A 19,119-nucleotide genomic window follows, 5' to 3' on the forward strand; every position below is an offset into this window, starting at 1 on the left:
TAATAATAATAATAATAATAATAATAATAATAATAATGATAATAATAATCATCACAATAATAATAAGCTAAAAATCCTAATTACAAAATATCAACCATGCTCAATATCGACACATACAACCAAGTTAAAGGGAGTTCGAAGGGGCCCCATCCGGGCCACCGGCCGCCAGCGACATGGCCGGCGGGGAGGGTTCTGCATGACAGTGTTAACTTTCATGTGTTGGGTGCCCAGCCGGTGGCGAGGCGGCCGGTACCCCAACTGGGAAGTCGTTGTTGCAATTGCGAGTTGAAGAGTGAAGGAGAGGTGCTGGAAGCCGGTCGGCCAGCCGCCAGGGTCATGACCGGCGGGGAGTCTTCTAGAAATTGAAGGGAGATGTGGATGATGTCCCATCCGGTGGAGGAGGAGGCCGCCGGTGGACCGGCTGAGCGTCTTTCGTTGTTGTTTACATTGTCGATGGATATGGGAGAATGTAGAGGACGTGATGGCTGCTGGTGGTAGGTATGGTGGATGTCGGCGGTTGGGTTATGGAGAGTGATGATGGTGGGCCCCATGGTGGTATTGATCCATGGTGGCCGGAGGTTGGCGAGAAGATGTAGCAAAGATGGTCACACTTCACGTAAGGATGCGTGCGCGAGGGAGGTTGAGGCGATCGTGGCTGCTGATGTGGTGGCTCATGGTTGAGGTCGGAGCGAGGTAGGGATGTGATGGTGGAAGTCAAGGGTGGTCAGTGGTGATGAGTGGTGGCACCACGGTGGCCGGAGGTGGTTGAAAAAGCTCAGCAAAGACTGTCGCAAACATGCTCGATGTAGCTTGTTTCCCATACTTCGCTTATTTTCACCCTCCGATATTCCGTCTAAAGATCCCGTCTCGCAATTCCGCCTTGCTTTCCCGTCTCACCAGCACACAATATTAATAAAATAATAATAATACTAATATTATATATAAATACGACTAATTATTAAATATAACTAATACGACTAATTATTATAAATTAGTAATTAAATGAGCTACTTAGACGTTTTAGCACACAAAATCGAGTCGGAATAAGGTAATAGGACGGGGCTAGATTGTCCAAAATTAGGACGTTATCAATTGTCAATGAAAAACTTGATGAATGTAAATTAGAAAGTTTGCTAGGTGTGCTCAAGAAGCATGAAAAGGCTATAGGTTATAGTCTAGATGACCTTAAGGGAATAAGCCCCGACTTTTGCATGCATAAGATTCAACTAGAGGAAGACCATAGACCTACCATCCAAGGAAAAAGGAGACTAAATCCCCATATGCAAGAAATTGTAAAAGCGGAGGTTATGAAATTGCTTGATGCGGGAATCATCTACCCTATATCGGATTCCTTGTGGGTTAGCCCCGTTCAAGTGCTACCCAAGAAAGGAGGTGCCACGGTGGTGAAAAATAACAAGAACAAGCTAATAACCACAAGGAAGATCACGAGTTGGCGAATGTGTATTGACTATCGTAAGTTGAATTCCGCGACAAGAAAGAATCATTTCCCTCTTTCATTCATTGATCAAATGCTTGAGAGGCTTGCCTCTAACAAATTCTTATGCTACCTTGATGGGTATTCGGGATTCTTCCAAATCCCGATACACCCGGATGACCAACACAAGACCAGCTTCACATGCCCTTATGGTACATTTGCCTATAGGAGGATACCCATTGGGCAATGTAGTGCTCCCTCTACATTTCAACGTTGCATGATAAGTGTCTTTTCCGACTACTTAGAGATCATAATGGAATTTTTTATGGATGACTTTAGTGTTTATGGGAAAGATTTTGAGTCATCACTACGCCAAATAATACATTCAATAACGGTCAAATAATGCAATTGCCATTTTTAAATAGAAACACGGGACCGTTATTATAACGACGGTTGTTAAATATATACCACAGTTGTACAAATAACACGCGACCATTATATAACATCAAGAACCGTTATAAAATCTGTTAAGAGACCGTTATTAAATCTTAAGAACGGTTTCAAATCCATTGTCGTAGTTTACTATTGACAACGTCTTATCGTTCCAAAACCGTTGTTAAATATTATATAAGATAACGGTTCATTTCTTTATCTTATTTAATTGAATGTTAAAATTTAACAACGGCTTTATTGCGTGCAAAACCGTTGTTATATTCATCTGTTGACAACGGTATGTAGCCGTTATCTATTTTTATTGATGAAATTTTGACAACGGTTATACTTAAATAAACCGTTGTAAAAGTTTTGAACTCGACAACGGTTATCGTTCGTTATCTTATATTTTTGGCGATTTGAATGGGAGGGAAAATATGTCAACGGTTATTTATCTAAATAAAACCGTTGTCAAATAATTGTTTGCAACGGGTTGTTTTTAACCGTTATCGTTTTTAATTTTTTTTTTTTTTTCTAAAAAAAATGATTTTAGTCTCTAGTTCTAGCAATTCTTTGAAATACTATTTTTCAAAGCAGCGTTTATAGTTCTTTGAAATGCTATTTTTTCAGCTGCTGCTGAAAAATAGCATTCCAGCAGCTGTGCAGTGCAAAAATTCAATCCTGTATCAAAATTTTACACCACGCGATCAATTAAACTCAGTTTAAAAACAGTACAAACAGGATGATCAACAACCAAAACACAACCGCTATTGAGAAAACAAAATAAACCAATACACAATGAATTTATATATACACACTCGTACATAAAGCATGAGAAAACTATTGAGACTCCGCTAATGAAACAACATAACTGGCCCACATATTTCTCATCTGGTTGATGTCCTCTGGCAAATATTCTGGGGCTTTGTTGAGTATAGTGGAAACTACAATTCAAAATATACATAATCAAAATAGATATAATACATGGAAGTATACAGAATTGAACTCAATTTACGTCTGAAATAGTTTTTAAATCACACTAACCCGTATCGGAATGGTAGATAGTTTTCTGTTGATAACCTCCCACATAGACTGGCAAACGTAAAAGGCGCATTGTTTGTCGTCTTGTGCTTTAAGAGACTATTATATAAATCACACACAAATCAGCTGAATTAGATAATCAACCTCTCACATAAACATTAATTAAATACTACGAGTAATTATTAAGAATACACTTACTAATGGCGTGATAAAATTGGGAACAGCGTTGCTTTCATATTTCTCAAGTGGACATAATGTTTTTTTTGCTTCAAAAACACTAAATCATAAATATACACACATGCCATTATTATTTGCATATATATGTCTCAAGTCATACAATAACAAATGACATTATGGAAAGTTGTAATCTTACTCAGTTATCATCCTTACACAACTGTCGGAGGGTTTGCCTTCGTGAGAGTCAATCCAGTAGACTGTTTTTGTTTCCACTAGGATTGCCAGTAGCATCCAATGCTTCCTATTCAATTTGGGACATTGAACTGTTAGTTCATTTACACGCATTTAAGCATGTTAATAATAAATTTAAAGAACCGTGATTCAGTACATTAATCACGTACTATACATACATATACTCATTGTAGGGGGCAAGCCATAGTTTTTTGGACGACTTCAACCGACGAGCGATACTATTGATTTGTTCTTCGTATGAAATTCTGTGCACAGAGAACGCCTTAGGACTCAAGAACCCGTAGGCGTGAATTGGGAACTTCCACTCAACGATCTGATTATTCAGGTACCTATTACGCCACATGGAACGAAAAAATGTTATTATAACTAATAATTTTAACAAACATCATTATTCGTAAATGGAAATGATTAAATAGTTTTATTAATAAAACTTACTTCATCCAAATCAAAATGTGAACAACATCTAAATTGTCAAGGTCGACAAATTCCATCGATTTAGCTTCGGGTCCAAAAGATTTACTATATCAATTTGCGCCCATAATTTCCTCTTCAATGTTAATCATGACTACATCCCCTCTAGGTGACTTCTTTACAGCCAGGTTTTGCAAAGCCATCAGTGAAGCAGTTTTTATTTTTTTCTTATATTCACACGATTCATAATAAGAATCATAAGTAGGCTTGACTGCAACAACTTCCGTTGACGTAGTAGTAATTGCTTCAGCTGCTGCCATGGCTTTGCTTAACTTCTGCAAATGTAAAGATTAAAGTACTTACGATGTGTTAATATTCATACCCTAATATATTTAAAGAACAAGTAATAATTAACGTCTGCGTATAGGTACCTCGGGGATGACAACATTGATGAGGTTGTTAGGCCATTGCACATAAGAGCTCAAGGCTTCTTTCAAATAAGTGATCTCCTCATTATAAAATGGTACTTTTACTTCCCCATACTCGTCTTTATATAATTGGGACACTTCCACTTTACCGCAATTGTGACGAAGGGGTATACCATGAACCTTAATTTGTTGAAGCCGGTCGTAAGCGAACACGTATCCCCTGGCAACAACAACTTTCTCTTTCCCCTGTAAATAGAACAGACGAAAAGCCACTTTGCAATCGCCCTTCACGACAACTTTAATCAATGAGTACACATACATTCACCACCTTTAGTAAATTTCATAAGTAAAAAACGTGTACTGAGATGAATAATTATAAACGAGCAGCTCTTATCTTTTTCGGTGTAGAGAAGAACGTCTGATCATCAACTATCTCAATCTCTTCCTGTGTCACGGCCTTCCTGGCTTCCTCTTCCTCTTCAACTGCCTGATATCGATCCTCGGCTCCCACCCGAGTCTCCTTTTCCATTTTCTTCTCCCTTGCCATGTCCTCCTCGGCTTCCTTCTGTACATTTACACTTGTCCATATAACACGTAATGATTTTCCAAATCATATAACACATTGTATATATATAAGACATAAATATTATTACCTCTTTTTCCTCCTCCTCTTCCTCCTCCTCCTCCTCCTCCTCCTTCTCCTCCTCCTCAGCTTCCTTTATGACTTCTTGAACCATATCCAACTCTTTTTTTGATGGCTTTTCCCCAGTTTCCAACATTCTCATCATCAACCTGGCTATTTTATGTAGCTGTGTAGTAGAAATTAATGTCAGCATATATAGATATAAATTACGTTAGTTCAAATACAGTATTTATAGATTACCTTCTTGGAATAATCACCACTTCGAGTAGTTTTCCCAAATTACTTAGTGATACCAACATGCGTTGATACCCCTCTCACACGACCTGGATGCTCTGCTTTGCCGATTGCCATAACAAGAATGTCATCACGTCTATCAGCTTCCATTTTCCTTCCTGTACCTCCTTCTCACAGATCCTCTACATACACATAAAACCATTAAGCAACTCACAATTATATAACTCCGACTACCAGTGGTAGGAGTGACATATTTATTCAAACTTATAATTTTCTCTTTGATGTCCTTATCATATTCAGTTTCCGTCTTTCCATTCTTAGGAGTGTGACCTTCCACCCAAGCGTCGTGACGACTGAATTTTCCAAGCTTTGCCTACAATTCATTCATCACATTGATATCCTCTCAAAATATGTATGATTACTATGAACATATATAACATTCATCACCTAATAGTCTAATACTATAGAAATTATGTACTTACAAGTTTCTTCTTAATCAATCTATAACCACCTCGGGAACCGTAAAAGACGGTCTTCTTCTTTGAAATGTTCGACTTGTTCCTCTCACTCATTGCCTTCATCAAATAAATTATATCAAGAAACGTAAGCATGACCAAATACTAAACTAAGTATACTTCTTTACTTATTATTGTTAAGTTACCTTAAACTTGTCAAACTGCTTATAAGCGATATAGCTATCCCAATGGTCTTGACTGACATACGGATACTTCTTTGTTGGGGGGTTCTTGTTCATCTCCCCGGTTTCCTTGTTGAACAAGTGCTTCTCCGCAATCTTTAACTTCCAAGAACTGAGGGCTTCCCCTGTCTTTTTTTTAGGTACTTATCATACTTTTCGGGGACAATGTAAGCTAACTGCATATATGATGAGCATAGTTGGTACAAGTGTTTCGTCTAATACACATATCAAGTAGTAACTTAATTTAAGCTAAAACATTTATTAATGTATATACATACCTTTATTCTGTTTATTAGCACGCTGTTCCATATTTTACTCAGTTCACTGATACGCGGCGTACCGAGAGGCACATACCGTCTTACACAACAACCAATCCAACTCGCAAAATACCCGGCATACTCACCATATGGCAGCCCCGTATCTTTATCCCATTGTAAAGGATTAGGTATCTTTGAATTTATTGCTTCTAGGGAAACCCTGTGGCGCATTCGACCCACAGTGTGTTGCAAATTATTCTCATCACTTGAGTCGTCGCCTGACGCATTTCCATCGTTTTTTTCCGCTTTTGGACCATATCTAAAGCAGAAATTAATAAACAAATAATAACAATGCATACTTATAATAACAAACAAATCTCTAGAGAGGAGGGTTTATTACTTCTTTAAAGAGGAGAATCCGGATTGATCTGGCGGAGGCAATGGCGATGATGATGATGACTGCGACGACGATGGGGTAGGATGGTGGTTAAGGGGAAGCTCAATGTTTGAGAATATTATGTGGGGGAGGGGAAGCTCAGAGTATATATGTGTGAATAATACAACACTTGCAAGACCTTGTTTATTGGAAATTAATAAACACGGTATAAGAAAAACCGTTGTATTTTGTTTCCAAACAGACTACGGTTTTCTTTGAAACCGTAACTGATTCGTACTATCTACAACGGGTTAGAAATAACCGTTGTCTGTAATATTTTCATGTTGTTTGATTTTCCCGCCCAGAAATAAAACATCATTTTTATATACATAACAACGGCCTGAACCGTTATAACTGTATACGTCCTGAACAACGGTTTGGGTATACCCGTTTTATTTTATTTTTCATTGTGTTTGATTTTACCGCCAAGAAATAAAGCGTCATTTGGTATATGCCAGCTAATTACAATATGTTTCTTAGAAAATCTTGCTTATCTCCATTAATTTAAAGGATTACAAGTTTACACATAAATTGTACAAACTACCACCATACATAATAAACTATGTAAATAACAATTAGAAGAAGAAATTTGACAATTAACTTAAGCCATGCCTCATTATTTTTGAGTTCTACGATATCCATGGTTAACTTCTTGCATTCTTCTTTTGCCTTCAATATTTCACTGTCATTTCCCCGCTTCGATTCTTCAAATTGATATAGTATACTTCTCACTTGAGTAATCTCGATATCCATGCTCTTTTTCTCATTCACTAACCTGTTTATAACCTTCCTCTGCCACTCAGTCATTGGTTCATCAACCCACTTGAAGTAATTGCATCCACGAATTTTAGTCTCGGGATTATAGAATTTGCAAGTAAGAAACTTTCTTCCCGGATTTTGCAAAGTCCAAGAAGTCCGCAATGCTGATGGAACTGAGCAATTACATGTCCCTGTTGAAATAGAGGAAGAAGAAGAGCTACCGCTTGGCATAATTTGAGTAATAAGAGAGAGAGAGAGAGAGAGAGAGAGAGAGAGAGAGAGAGAGAGAGAGAGAGAGAGAGAGAGAGAGAGAGAGAGAGAGAGAAAAAGAGAGAGAGAGAGAGAGAGAGAGAGAGAGAGAGAGAGAGAGAGAGAGAGAGAGAGAGAGAGAGAGAGAGAGAGAGAGAGAGAGAGAGAGAGAAATGAAGAAATAAAGAAAGAAAGAAGGTTATTTAATATAATGTTATTCAGCAATTGCATAATTTAACACGGTTCTTATAAGAACCGTTGTAATTATCTTATTAATATCTTCCAATTTCCAATTATTTTTAGAGGTGTTTATGATCTAACACGGTTCTTATGCACTACCGTAGTCATTATATTATATGTTATTGTTTCATTCATTTGTCTGTTCGCAAGTTATTTAAAATCTATGTTAATAAGCATTTGCATGTAATAAAGAGTAGAACTATATATTAAAACGAGCATATTATACAATGGCGCAAAAAAAAAATAGTACAACAAGGGGAAAAAAAGGAAACACAATAAAAAAATAAAATAACCATAAAAACAAACAGCTAACTAATTAGTACATTAATCAAACACCCTAACAGGAGTTTGATTTGGAGGTGGGTACTGAGGATAAACTTGATTATAAATCAAGCGTACTACATCGACATCAAGACAGGGATCAAATAGAGGCACTTCTTCGTCTTCCCATGATTTCGGTATATTGATAAAATTGTACGGAATGAGCCTTCTCATCAGATGAGCGTCCTCAGCGGTGGCAACCCATAAGTGAGGCCCAACGTGAACATAACGATCCTTAGGGTCGTCGCCATAATAGTCACTTTTGCCCGTTTGATGGTCACGTGATGTATACCTTGCAGCGAGTTGTTTTGCTTGGCGAAAATCGTCAAGACCATCCCCTGGCATGATCAAAGCATATCCAAGAAACCCACGACCAGAAATTCAAGCCGGGTAGATTGCCCTAACATTTGAAAACCCATTCTGAATGAGGATGTCCCTCAATGGGTTAAAAGACTTAGAAGCTAGATTCCCAGCTGCATCGCGTATAACGGGGAGATTGTGAATTATGCACGTAATCGGGTTGATATAGCGGGTTACCGATTGCTGAGGAGATGCGACTGTGGATGATGAAGACGACGACATTCTTTTAATTATGATATGTATGTATATGTAGATTATTTAAAAAGTGAAGTAGAAAGGTTAGTAATAATAAAGTGATTCTTATTGTTACTGGAAATGTGATGCTATTTATAGTATAATAAAGCTATAGTTAATTAGATTAATTTCATCCAGACGTTACATTCAAACTTGTTTTAATTGTGCATGCATGCATGAGGTGAATAATGGTCAAACAAACAATAATAATAGGGCATGCATTGGTAAAACAAAAAACTTTTCAGCTTTCACAGTGGATCTGTATTTACAACGGTTATAAGAAAAACCGTTGTTTATTGGTGTAATATGACAACGGATTTACAATAACCGTTGTTGCTATATAAAATATGATATCGGCTTAACAAAGAACCGTTATCATTTTGTGTTATACATATGGTCAAACAATCAATACTGCAACTTTGAATCAGAAAAAGTAAAAATTACAAGGCATGCATTAGTCAAATCATAAACATTAGAAAATCACAGATAATTAAACAATTTTTTTTTAAAATGGGTTATGTCCAACTGTTTTTGATATATGTAATATGATAATAGCTTTACAAAGAACCGTTATCATTTTGTGTTATACATATGGTCAAACACGTAATAGTGCAACTTTGAATAAGAAAAAGTAAAAATTACAAGGCATGCATTAGTCAAATCAATACCGTTGTGTTTTTTAATCATTGGACAACGGTTTTTTGATAATCGTTTTGTTGCTACTAATTGGACAACGATTTTTTGATAACCGTTGTGTTTTTACTCATTGGACAACTGTTTTTTGATAACCGTTATAAGCTAATATGTTTAACACGGTAGAGTTGACCAATTCTTATTTAACTTGTACCGTTTCCAATACAACCCAAACTCATTATAAGTATAATTATAATTTTCACAATCTTAACTTGTACCGTTTACACTTTCCAATTCTTAACTTGTTAAGTCCTCCATTAATTTTCCACATCGATTATGTCGTCAAGTTCATCAACTTATAGTGGTTCATATTATTCATTCGCTGATGATGATGAAGCATCATATGAACCTCTTATAGGACCCCCAAGTAGATTTATGTATGCTAAACCCTTTACGTGCATCATTCACAATCTCCCGTATACAGAGGACAGGCATGGAAAGACTATACTCTCGTATAGCCTTGACTGGTTAATAGGTTTGATTCGGTTAGGTGGATTGAATTTGGTTCAAATTATCTACCCGGACAATGATGCGCATCATGGCTTCGGGTGGTGCGCCCCCATCGAGTTTGGCGGGGGTGAGGAGCGAGAATGCTTTTTTCAGGCTCGCAAACTTAAGCGGGCATTTTATAACAATGACTCTTCGAGACTCTGGTTTGATTAAGATGAACAGCGGGTAGGCCCATATTTATGGGTTGCGAATGAATCTGACCGTCTCCTAATACTTCCGATTCTGCACCGCCAAGGTCGCATTGCCGAGCAGGGGATTGTGCCGTTGCAATGGGAAAACAACTGTGTGGATTGGGCTGAATGTGAAAGAGACATATATAGTGATATTGTCTATGAATTCCAGATGATGGGGTAACAAAAAACATACTCCCTCCATTCAACTCCACACTACACATTTGCTTTTTCACGTTTGTCAACGCTTGTTTTACGCGATTTTTTTTCTTTAGCTTGATATTTTAATGTACTCCTAAAAACCTAAGTCATTATAATAAAAGTTTGATATTTTTCTGGTGATATTGTCTCTGAATTCCAGAAGATGGGGTAACAAAAAACGTAAAAAAAAACATAAATAATTAAACTTTAATTCAAACCACCACCATACTTCAAATAAAACATACAATGCCAGATAATAATTAAAGACTTAATTATTAGAATCTGATGAAGTATTAGGATACTCATTATGAATTTCGGTATAGAGCAAGTCGTAGATCGGCCTTTCATTATCACCGGGAAGCGCAGGTGGAATGGCCTCTTTCTCCAATGATATAGGCACGGTGGCAAGAATGTGATGCTTCCTGCAATATTTCAGCAGATGATGATCAAGATGGGCCGCAACCCATAGATAAGGGCCTTGTTGTTTATCATCCGAATATAAGTCCTCTTTCCCCGCATCTTCCCCCGCAAATCTAGCCCCTAATTTTCTTGCCCGACGAAAACTATCATGGCAATTGGCTTCGTTAAACAGGATAAAATTGAAGCCTACAAAACCTTGCTTGTTTGTAGACACAGGGTACAATTTTTTGCTAAGGGTTACGAATTCTTAAGAGATAAAGGAGAAAAGGTGAACTGGCATAACATGGTATGGAATACATGGTCTCTTCCTAAGCATGGCTTTATGGCATGGATTTATCAACACAAGAACATGAATACCAAAGATAAACTTTATAAACTAGGTATATGTTCTGATGATACTTGCTGCATCTGTGGCCACCAAACAGAAACCATGGATCATCTTTTTTTTTTGCTTGCGATTACAGCAAAGCAGTGATTAAGATTGTTGGGCATAGGATTGAAGTCCTCCTACCTACCCAGAATCTTCGTGAATGGAGCCTGAGAAGGTGGGGATCGAAAATCATGTTTGAACTACTAAATGCAGTACTCAATGCGTGTATTTATCATGTTTGGAGGCAAAGAAACTTGAGTAGGTATGAACTTACTATTGATTGCCCGAGAAAGGTTCCTTCCACCATTGTTGATGAGATGAAAATCAGGATAAAGGGATGCTTGATGACGGCGACCCCTGCTGATAAGACCTAGCTCCGAAGGGTCATAGGCGAGGCGAATTGATTGAGGAATCAGGGAGGATGTTGATTGATTGTCAGCGGTTTTTTTGATGCGATCTGATTTTGATGGTAAGAACATGAAGAGGATAAGGGGGAGTTGGGGATCTGGTTTTGTTGTTTTTGAAACCGGGTCCATTTTTTTTTATTTGTTTGCTTTGGGCTTTTTTTTTATCAAGCCTTAATTGGTTAAGTTGGGGAATGGGGCCATGTTTTTGTTACTCGCTCTTGTAATGGCTCCGATTTCCTGTTGTATGGACCACTTTTCTATTTTGATATAATACTTACATTTTATCAAAAAAAAAAAGGGTACAATTTTTTAACCGCGGTGAAACCGGAGTTATGAATCATTTGCGTCAACCACCCAAAATTAGCGTTTAAACCCTTTCCATTCACACCTTAATGAACCGGGAGATTATGGAGAATGCAAGTAAAAGGCTGTGCATAACGAGAATGTGATTGTAGCTCCGATACACTAGCCATATTTTTTTTAGTGAGAAATTTAGAAAGAAATTAAAGAGTAAATGTTTGATAATTTAGAATTTGACCTAAACCATTATGAAGACATATTTACAGAATTATTTTGGTCAAATTGAATTTTTATTAAAGTTCAGTTTTGAATGCAGTAATCAAATTGAAAAATCTAATCAAATACTGACAATGGTTGAATTGAAAAACCGTTATCTCATAATAGAAAATAAAAACGGTTACAAAAAATCCGTAGCTATAACATAACAACAGGTAATAAAAACCGTTGATGGTGTTAATTTAATAACGGTTTTCGAAATACCGATTTCTTAAACTGGTAACGGTTCCCTAACAACCGTTGATAAGAGTGATTCTATAACAAGTTTTTGGAAACCGTTAAAAGTTTTTGACAACGGTTTGTTAAGCAGCCGTTGTCAAATTATAATAACGGTTTTCGAGGGAAACCGTTATTCCTATTAGCGCGGTCTAGGTTTCCGCTAATATTTGGAAAACGGTAATCTAAGTGTCATTATTAAATGCATTAAACCATTGTGATACGCTCCTTATTGATTGCCAGATTTGGCGTAGTGCATGTTTGCATATTTATCTCTTGTCTTGCAAAAATGTAAATATATTAGCCTTGTGTTAAATTGGGAAAAGTGTCATTTCATTGTCAATGAAGGTATTGTTTTAGATCATTTGATTTCGGAAAAGGGTATCGAGGTTGATAAAGATAAAATTGAGGTGATAGAGAAATTACCGCCACCCGTGAACGTCAAGGGGGTACGGAGTTTTCTCGGTCATGCGGGGTTTTACCGACGATTTATAAAAGATTTTTTCAAAATTGCAAAACCCGTCACTCAAATTTTGCTTAAGGATGCCCCGTTCCAATTTACTAATGAATGTGTCGAGTCCTTTGATAGGATTAAAGAAGCTCTAATCTCGGCACCGATTATTCAACCCCCAAATTGGGAGTTACCTTTTGAGATAATGTCTGATGCAAGCAACTATGCCTTTGCCGTGGTTCTTGCACAACGAGTTGGGAAAGCTTTACATGCTATATACTATATAAGCAAGACCCTTGATGCAATACAAGCCAACTATGATACCACGGAAAAGGAACTTCTTGCTACAGTATATACTTTGTACAAGTTCCGCTCCTACCTACTTAGATCAAAAGTTATTGTATTTTCGGAACACTGTGCTCTTAGACATCTCTTGGTGAAGAAAGAATCAAAACCACGCTTGTTGAGATGGATATTGTTGCTCCAACAATTTGGCCTAGAGATAAGAGACAAGAAAGGGGCTGAGAATGTAGTTGCGGATCACTTGTCAAGAATTCGGTTTGACAATAATGAAGAAGATGCACCAATCAAGGATTCATTTCCCAATGATGTTCTAATGGCCATCCACACACAACTTGAGAGACATACAACACCATGGTTCGCCGATTTTGCAAACTACATTGTAGGAGGAGTCCTTCCTCCGAAATTGAATTACAATCAACGAAATAGATTTTTGGTCGAAGTGAAGAGGTACTTTTTGGGATGATCCCAATCTCTACAAAGCGTGTAGTGATGGTCTTTACCGAAAGTGTGTGCCACAATGGGAAGTTCAAGGAGTTTTGGAAGGTTGTCATTCATCTCCTTATGGAGAACATTATGGAGCAAGAAGGACAATTGCCAAAGTCCTACAATCGGGCTTCTATTGGCCTACCATGTTTGAAGATGCTAGAGAATTCATTCTTCATTGTGATGCTTACCAAAGAACCGGGAACATATCTTGGAGAAATGAGATTCCACAAAGGGGTATATTGGAAGTTGAAATCTTCGATGTATGAGGAATTGATTACCACGGTCCCTTTGTATCGTCCCAAGGCAACACGTATATACTAGTTGCCGTTGATTACGTGTCCAAGTGGGTAGAAGCATCTGCTACCCCAATCGACGATGCAAAGACGGTGACCAAGTTCTTAAAGAAAGTGATATTCCCAAGGTTTGGAGTTCCTAGGGCAATTATTAGTGATGGTAGAACACATTTCCTTGAAAAGAAACTTGAATCTCTCTTGACAAAGTATGGTGTTCAACATAGGACCGGCTTGGGATACCATCCTCAAAAAAGCGGTTAAGTCGAAGTTTCAAATAGAGAGATCAAGCAAATTCTTGAGAAGGTTGTTAACAAGACTCGTAAGGATTGGAGCATGAAGCTTGATGACCCTCTTTGGGCTTATAGGACGGCCTATAAGATACTCATAGGAGCTTCACCTTACAAGTTAGTGTATCTAAAGGCTTGCCACTTGCCACTTGAATTGGAATACAAAGCCTTTTGGTCAATCAAAGCCCTCAATCTTGATCTCAAGTTAAGCGGAGAGAAGAGGATCTTGCAAATTAAAGAATTGGAGGAATTTCAGCTTCACTCTTATGAAAATGCAAAGATCTATAAAGAACGTACCAAATTGCTTCATGACAAGAGAATCAAGAAAAAGGCCTTGAACAAGGGAGACAAAGTCCTTCTATTCAACTCTCGATATCGGCTCTTCCCCGAAAAGTTGAATTCACGATGGTGGATCCCTTTGTAATCACAAATGTTGGAAAGTATGGAGACTTTGAGCAAATGTCGGAAGATGGGAATCGGTTCAAAGTCAATGGTCAACGTATCAAGCCTTATTATGAAGGAGCTTTTGTAGGGGAGGTCTAGGTCACTCGCTTTAAGCCTCTCCCACCATGATCAAGCATCTAAATGGAGGAAAGTTTGGTGGAGTCCTCCCTAAACCACCACTTGTAAATATACTAACTTACTTACTTGCACTTATTTTCATTGCATTGCATTTCAATTCCTTGTTTTAATCAAATTTAACATAAGAGCAAGTGAGGGAGGGTTACTAATCAAGTTTGATGTGTGAAGGATTCAAAATTCAAGTGTGGGGAAGCTTTTTCCTAGGCTAAGAGAGAGCCTGTGCCACTCAATCAAGGAAGAAGAAATTATAAGGGAGCAAAAAGAAGGATCCCCACGAGTTGGTCTCAACTCGTGGGAGCTGGAGCCAAGAAAATTTGAAAGATTTTATGCTGGAACGAAATTCGGGCGTCCTAGAACCAAGACGGGCGTCCCGATTATTCAGGACGGGTGGATCACTCATAGGGACGCATGTCCCTATCTGCTTGTTATGAAGAATTTTTATCCTGCCAAGAAATTCGGGCGTCATAGCATCAAGTCGGCCGTCCCATTACTCGAGACGGGCGGACCGACTTTAGGTCACGCGTCCCCCTCTGCTTATACAAAGTTTTCTAAAGAGCAGAAGACGCCCGACTCCCTAAACGAACCGCGCGTCTCCTTCTCGTGCTGGTCCCCCATTGGCTACAACCTTTTTTTCCCTAATGTCCACCACACATATCAAGCCACATCAGCTTCTCTCACTTAGTAGACCCAAAACCCTCTCACAAATACACAAAATCACCCTACTTCATCCTCAAGAAAACAATCAACCTCTCTAAACTTGAACTCACTCAATTTAGGGTTTTTCCACAAAGCAAATAGATCTAACTTGGAAGGTATGATTTCACTCTCACTCAATCACAATCAAATTCCTTTAACCAAAATGAGTAACACAAGGAGATTCATGACAAGGGAACAAAGAAGAACAAGGATTATAGGGAGTTCTTCTACCTCACATCTCAACACAAGGAGAAGAGAAAATGAAGAAATTATTGATCTTTCAATACTTGACCGGTTCCCTCATATCGAGTTTATTAATGATGCTCAACGAGTCGTCTTTCATCGGCTATTGGGTAAGAACATCCTTCCAACTAAGTTTCTTTATCATGATACACTTAGAAAGTTAGGGATTTATCACCAAACCGAAGCATTGTTTGACTTGTTCGGACTCTCCACCATGTTTCATATGCATGAGCTTACTTAAAAATCACTTGTGCTTGAATTCCTAAGCTTTCTAAAAATTTCCACTCTTAACAACATCATTTTCATAGAATTCCGATTGGAAAATGTCACAAGAATGGTAACATTAGTTGAGTTTGCGGATATTTTGGGCTTAGATGTATCACCCTCTCGATCATCCAAGCCTCGAAATTATAGTGTGGAACCGCTTTGGAGACCCCTAACGGGCCGTGCCTTGACTAAGATTAAATATTGTTTGGCCTCCTTCATCCAAAACCCAATCATAACGCTCACCTACCATTTTCCAATGAGCACCCTACTTGCTCGACGTGACCCCGCTATGTTAAATGAGCTTGACCTTACCTTTATAGAATCATACTTACAAATTCAAGGTAAAAGTGGATACCACTTCAATGCTCCTTTTGTATTACTTGAGAGATGGGCACGTTTTCGAAACGGGTGTGACAACGGGATGAAGCATATTGTGAATGGAGGCTTGATAACAAGGATTGCAAAGTGGTTTATCCCAAACTTCAACAATGACAATTTATATGTCCATGTTCCGGGCAATACTAGGATTAATGAATGCCTTCTTTTCAAACAACATCATTGGATAGCCTATGAGGGCTATGAAAGAAAAATCAAATGGCTAATAAAGGGAAGTGATCCGCATCCTTCCAATGGAAGGTTTGACAATAATTTCACCAAGGAGAGGACCCCATTCCCGTCTACCTTCCTACCTAGTACCCGGAAACTCAAGACAAGACAACCAAGCCCCACCCCTACTCAAAAACAACAAGAAAATGAGCACAAAGATGAAAAGAAAAAGATCACTATTCCTTCTTACCACTTCCCTTACCAACCCTACAACCACCCTAACCCGTTCATCCTCCCCAAGGATGAGTTTGCTTCGGGTCTACTTCAAGCGATGCACCAACAACAATATGATGATTGGGTGGATGCCTATTATACTCTATACCCTAGTTTCCATCAAATGGCCCGTCAAGGGCCCATAAATGAAGAAGGAATGCTTCCCTCTTGGGCTCAAGTCTATATACTCTTTCCAAATTCGGCCGATGGGAATGATGGAGCAAATGGCAATGGTGAGGGATGAGAGAGTGATGGCGACACCGTGGAGGTAAATAGTGAAGAGGATGAATTTACGGGCTTCTATGAAAGTGATGAGTCTAGAATGAATTGGAGTGATAAGGATGGAGGAGATGATGAGGATAAGTGAAGAGTTCTTTGGCTAGGTGGAGCGGGCAAGAGGCACCCATCATGGCTTATGTGAGCTCTTTCTTCCTCTCTCATCTCTATGGCAAAATTTGATTTGTTTAAATAACTTGTTTTGAATAATTATTGTTGTTTCGGCTTTTTGCCTAGTGAAGTGTCCTAGCAACACTAAAGGACTTTTTCCACCTTAGCCACATCAAGGTGATGACAATTTTTTGTTCCCACTTGGAAAAATCCAAAATGACAATTTGCATAGCATTGCATGCATGGCCTTATGGCCAAACTTACCTCATTAATTTAACCTGTTTGGGGAAATTTAGTCACAAGCAATCTGAGTCAATTTAAATTGGCTCTCCAACCTAATAGAGAGCATGCATCATATAGAAAATTTTTAGTTTGCATTATTTTGTAATATATATATCATATAGTTTGCATCTAGTTTAAAATTCATACATTCTAGTATAGCTTGCATTTGCATAAATTTTCTATCGTTTTGTTCATTGAGGACAATGTCCATACTAAGTGTGGGGATGAGAAATTCTAACATTCTAACATTTAACATCTAACTCAATTTGTTTTTGAAAAATGAAACAAATTCAAAAAACATGTTCTTTATTTGTAGTGTAGAATTGTGTATATATATATATATATGTTGTTTGTTGTTCACTCCTATCACTTGGGACCGACTACGCCATATTCGAGGCATAAGGAATATGAAGCCCGCATGGTATGATCTTTCCAAATATCCTTTTTCTCTTATATGTTAATGACAATGTGGCTTCTTTTTGTTTGATGCGGTACAAACCTATGTGATTATAGGAGTTGCATTTAGATTTTGTGGCATACTAGTGATAGAAGCATATGCATTAGGTTGTATATATGATAGTTGCATCATGACATCTAGTTTCATATTAGGAAAATTTATGTGAAAATGTCTAGATGGGAAGCTTGGCAAGTGTATATAGGGCCCTTGTAGATAATTTTTCTCCTTGAAACTTTGTTTGTTAGAATACCTTCAAGACGCCCTATGATGTGTCATACTATAGTATCTTTTGACCCATGGACTAAGGCCTAGTCAAGAGTAGCTTGTGGTGTGATACCTCCCTGGCTACCGTTTATTCACTATTACAGATTTAGGGTATAACAACGGTTAAAAACCGTTGTTATATAAAAAAGTGGACGTTGTTAAAGCATCCGTTGTTAAAGGTTTTAACAACATTTGGTTTTTTTAAGAAACCCGTTGTAAAAACTATTAACAACTGTTAAAAACCGTTGTCGTTACGAGTCATTCGTTGTGGAAAGTGTGACTAATTTTTGGTGGGAAAGTTATAACAACGGTTACAATGGAAAAAACCGTTGTTATAACTAAAGACAACGGGTTTTTTTTTAAATAACCGTTGTTGTTTTTAAAAAAAATAAAAAAATAAAAAACAAAAAAACAAAGCATTACTGCCAAAATCCCTCATGCATCAATTAATTATATATTACTAGATGCATTATTACTGCCAAAATCCCTGCATGAAAGGACACAATATATGGAATGCGAAGGGTTATAAGATTTGAAGCAGGGATATGGCACAACTTCCTAAACAAAAATACACTTCGTATTAATTTAAGCATCAAACCCTAAAAATATTAATTAAAAAACAACTCAAACGACACATATACTAATTATAAATTCATTCCACTATCTCAATAACCAAGCAATTATATCACTATCTCCACCCTAAACTCCAAACCCTAAATCTTTAAAACCTAATAAACTCCAAACTTCCTTCAATAATGAATGATACCATTCGTTTAACATGCATTATGACCAAGTAGTTTCATACGCCGTTTGCAGGAAATCGAGAGGAAGAACAAGCTCTTCCTTGAGCAAGCTCGGATCGCACTCAAGGAGGCCAAAAAACATGGCTTGTTAGAGCCGCAGATAATGCAGCTATATGAAGATATTCCATCTGCGGAACGAAACCTCCAAATAGCAAAGGAGGAGAGGGTGATTCTCATAGAAGATAATGCATCCCTATATGAACATCTAAGAAATGTATTTTTAGCAATGCATTAAGTTTATGTATATATCTCAATTAATTAAATTTATGTATGTTAAATGTGGATTTGTTTTACTATCCTCTCCATCATCTTCTTTGTTTTATTTTATTT

The sequence above is a fragment of the Silene latifolia genome, chromosome 10 (assembly GCF_048544455.1).
Source record: "Silene latifolia isolate original U9 population chromosome 10, ASM4854445v1, whole genome shotgun sequence".
In the NCBI taxonomy this organism is placed as follows: domain Eukaryota; kingdom Viridiplantae; phylum Streptophyta; class Magnoliopsida; order Caryophyllales; family Caryophyllaceae; genus Silene; species Silene latifolia.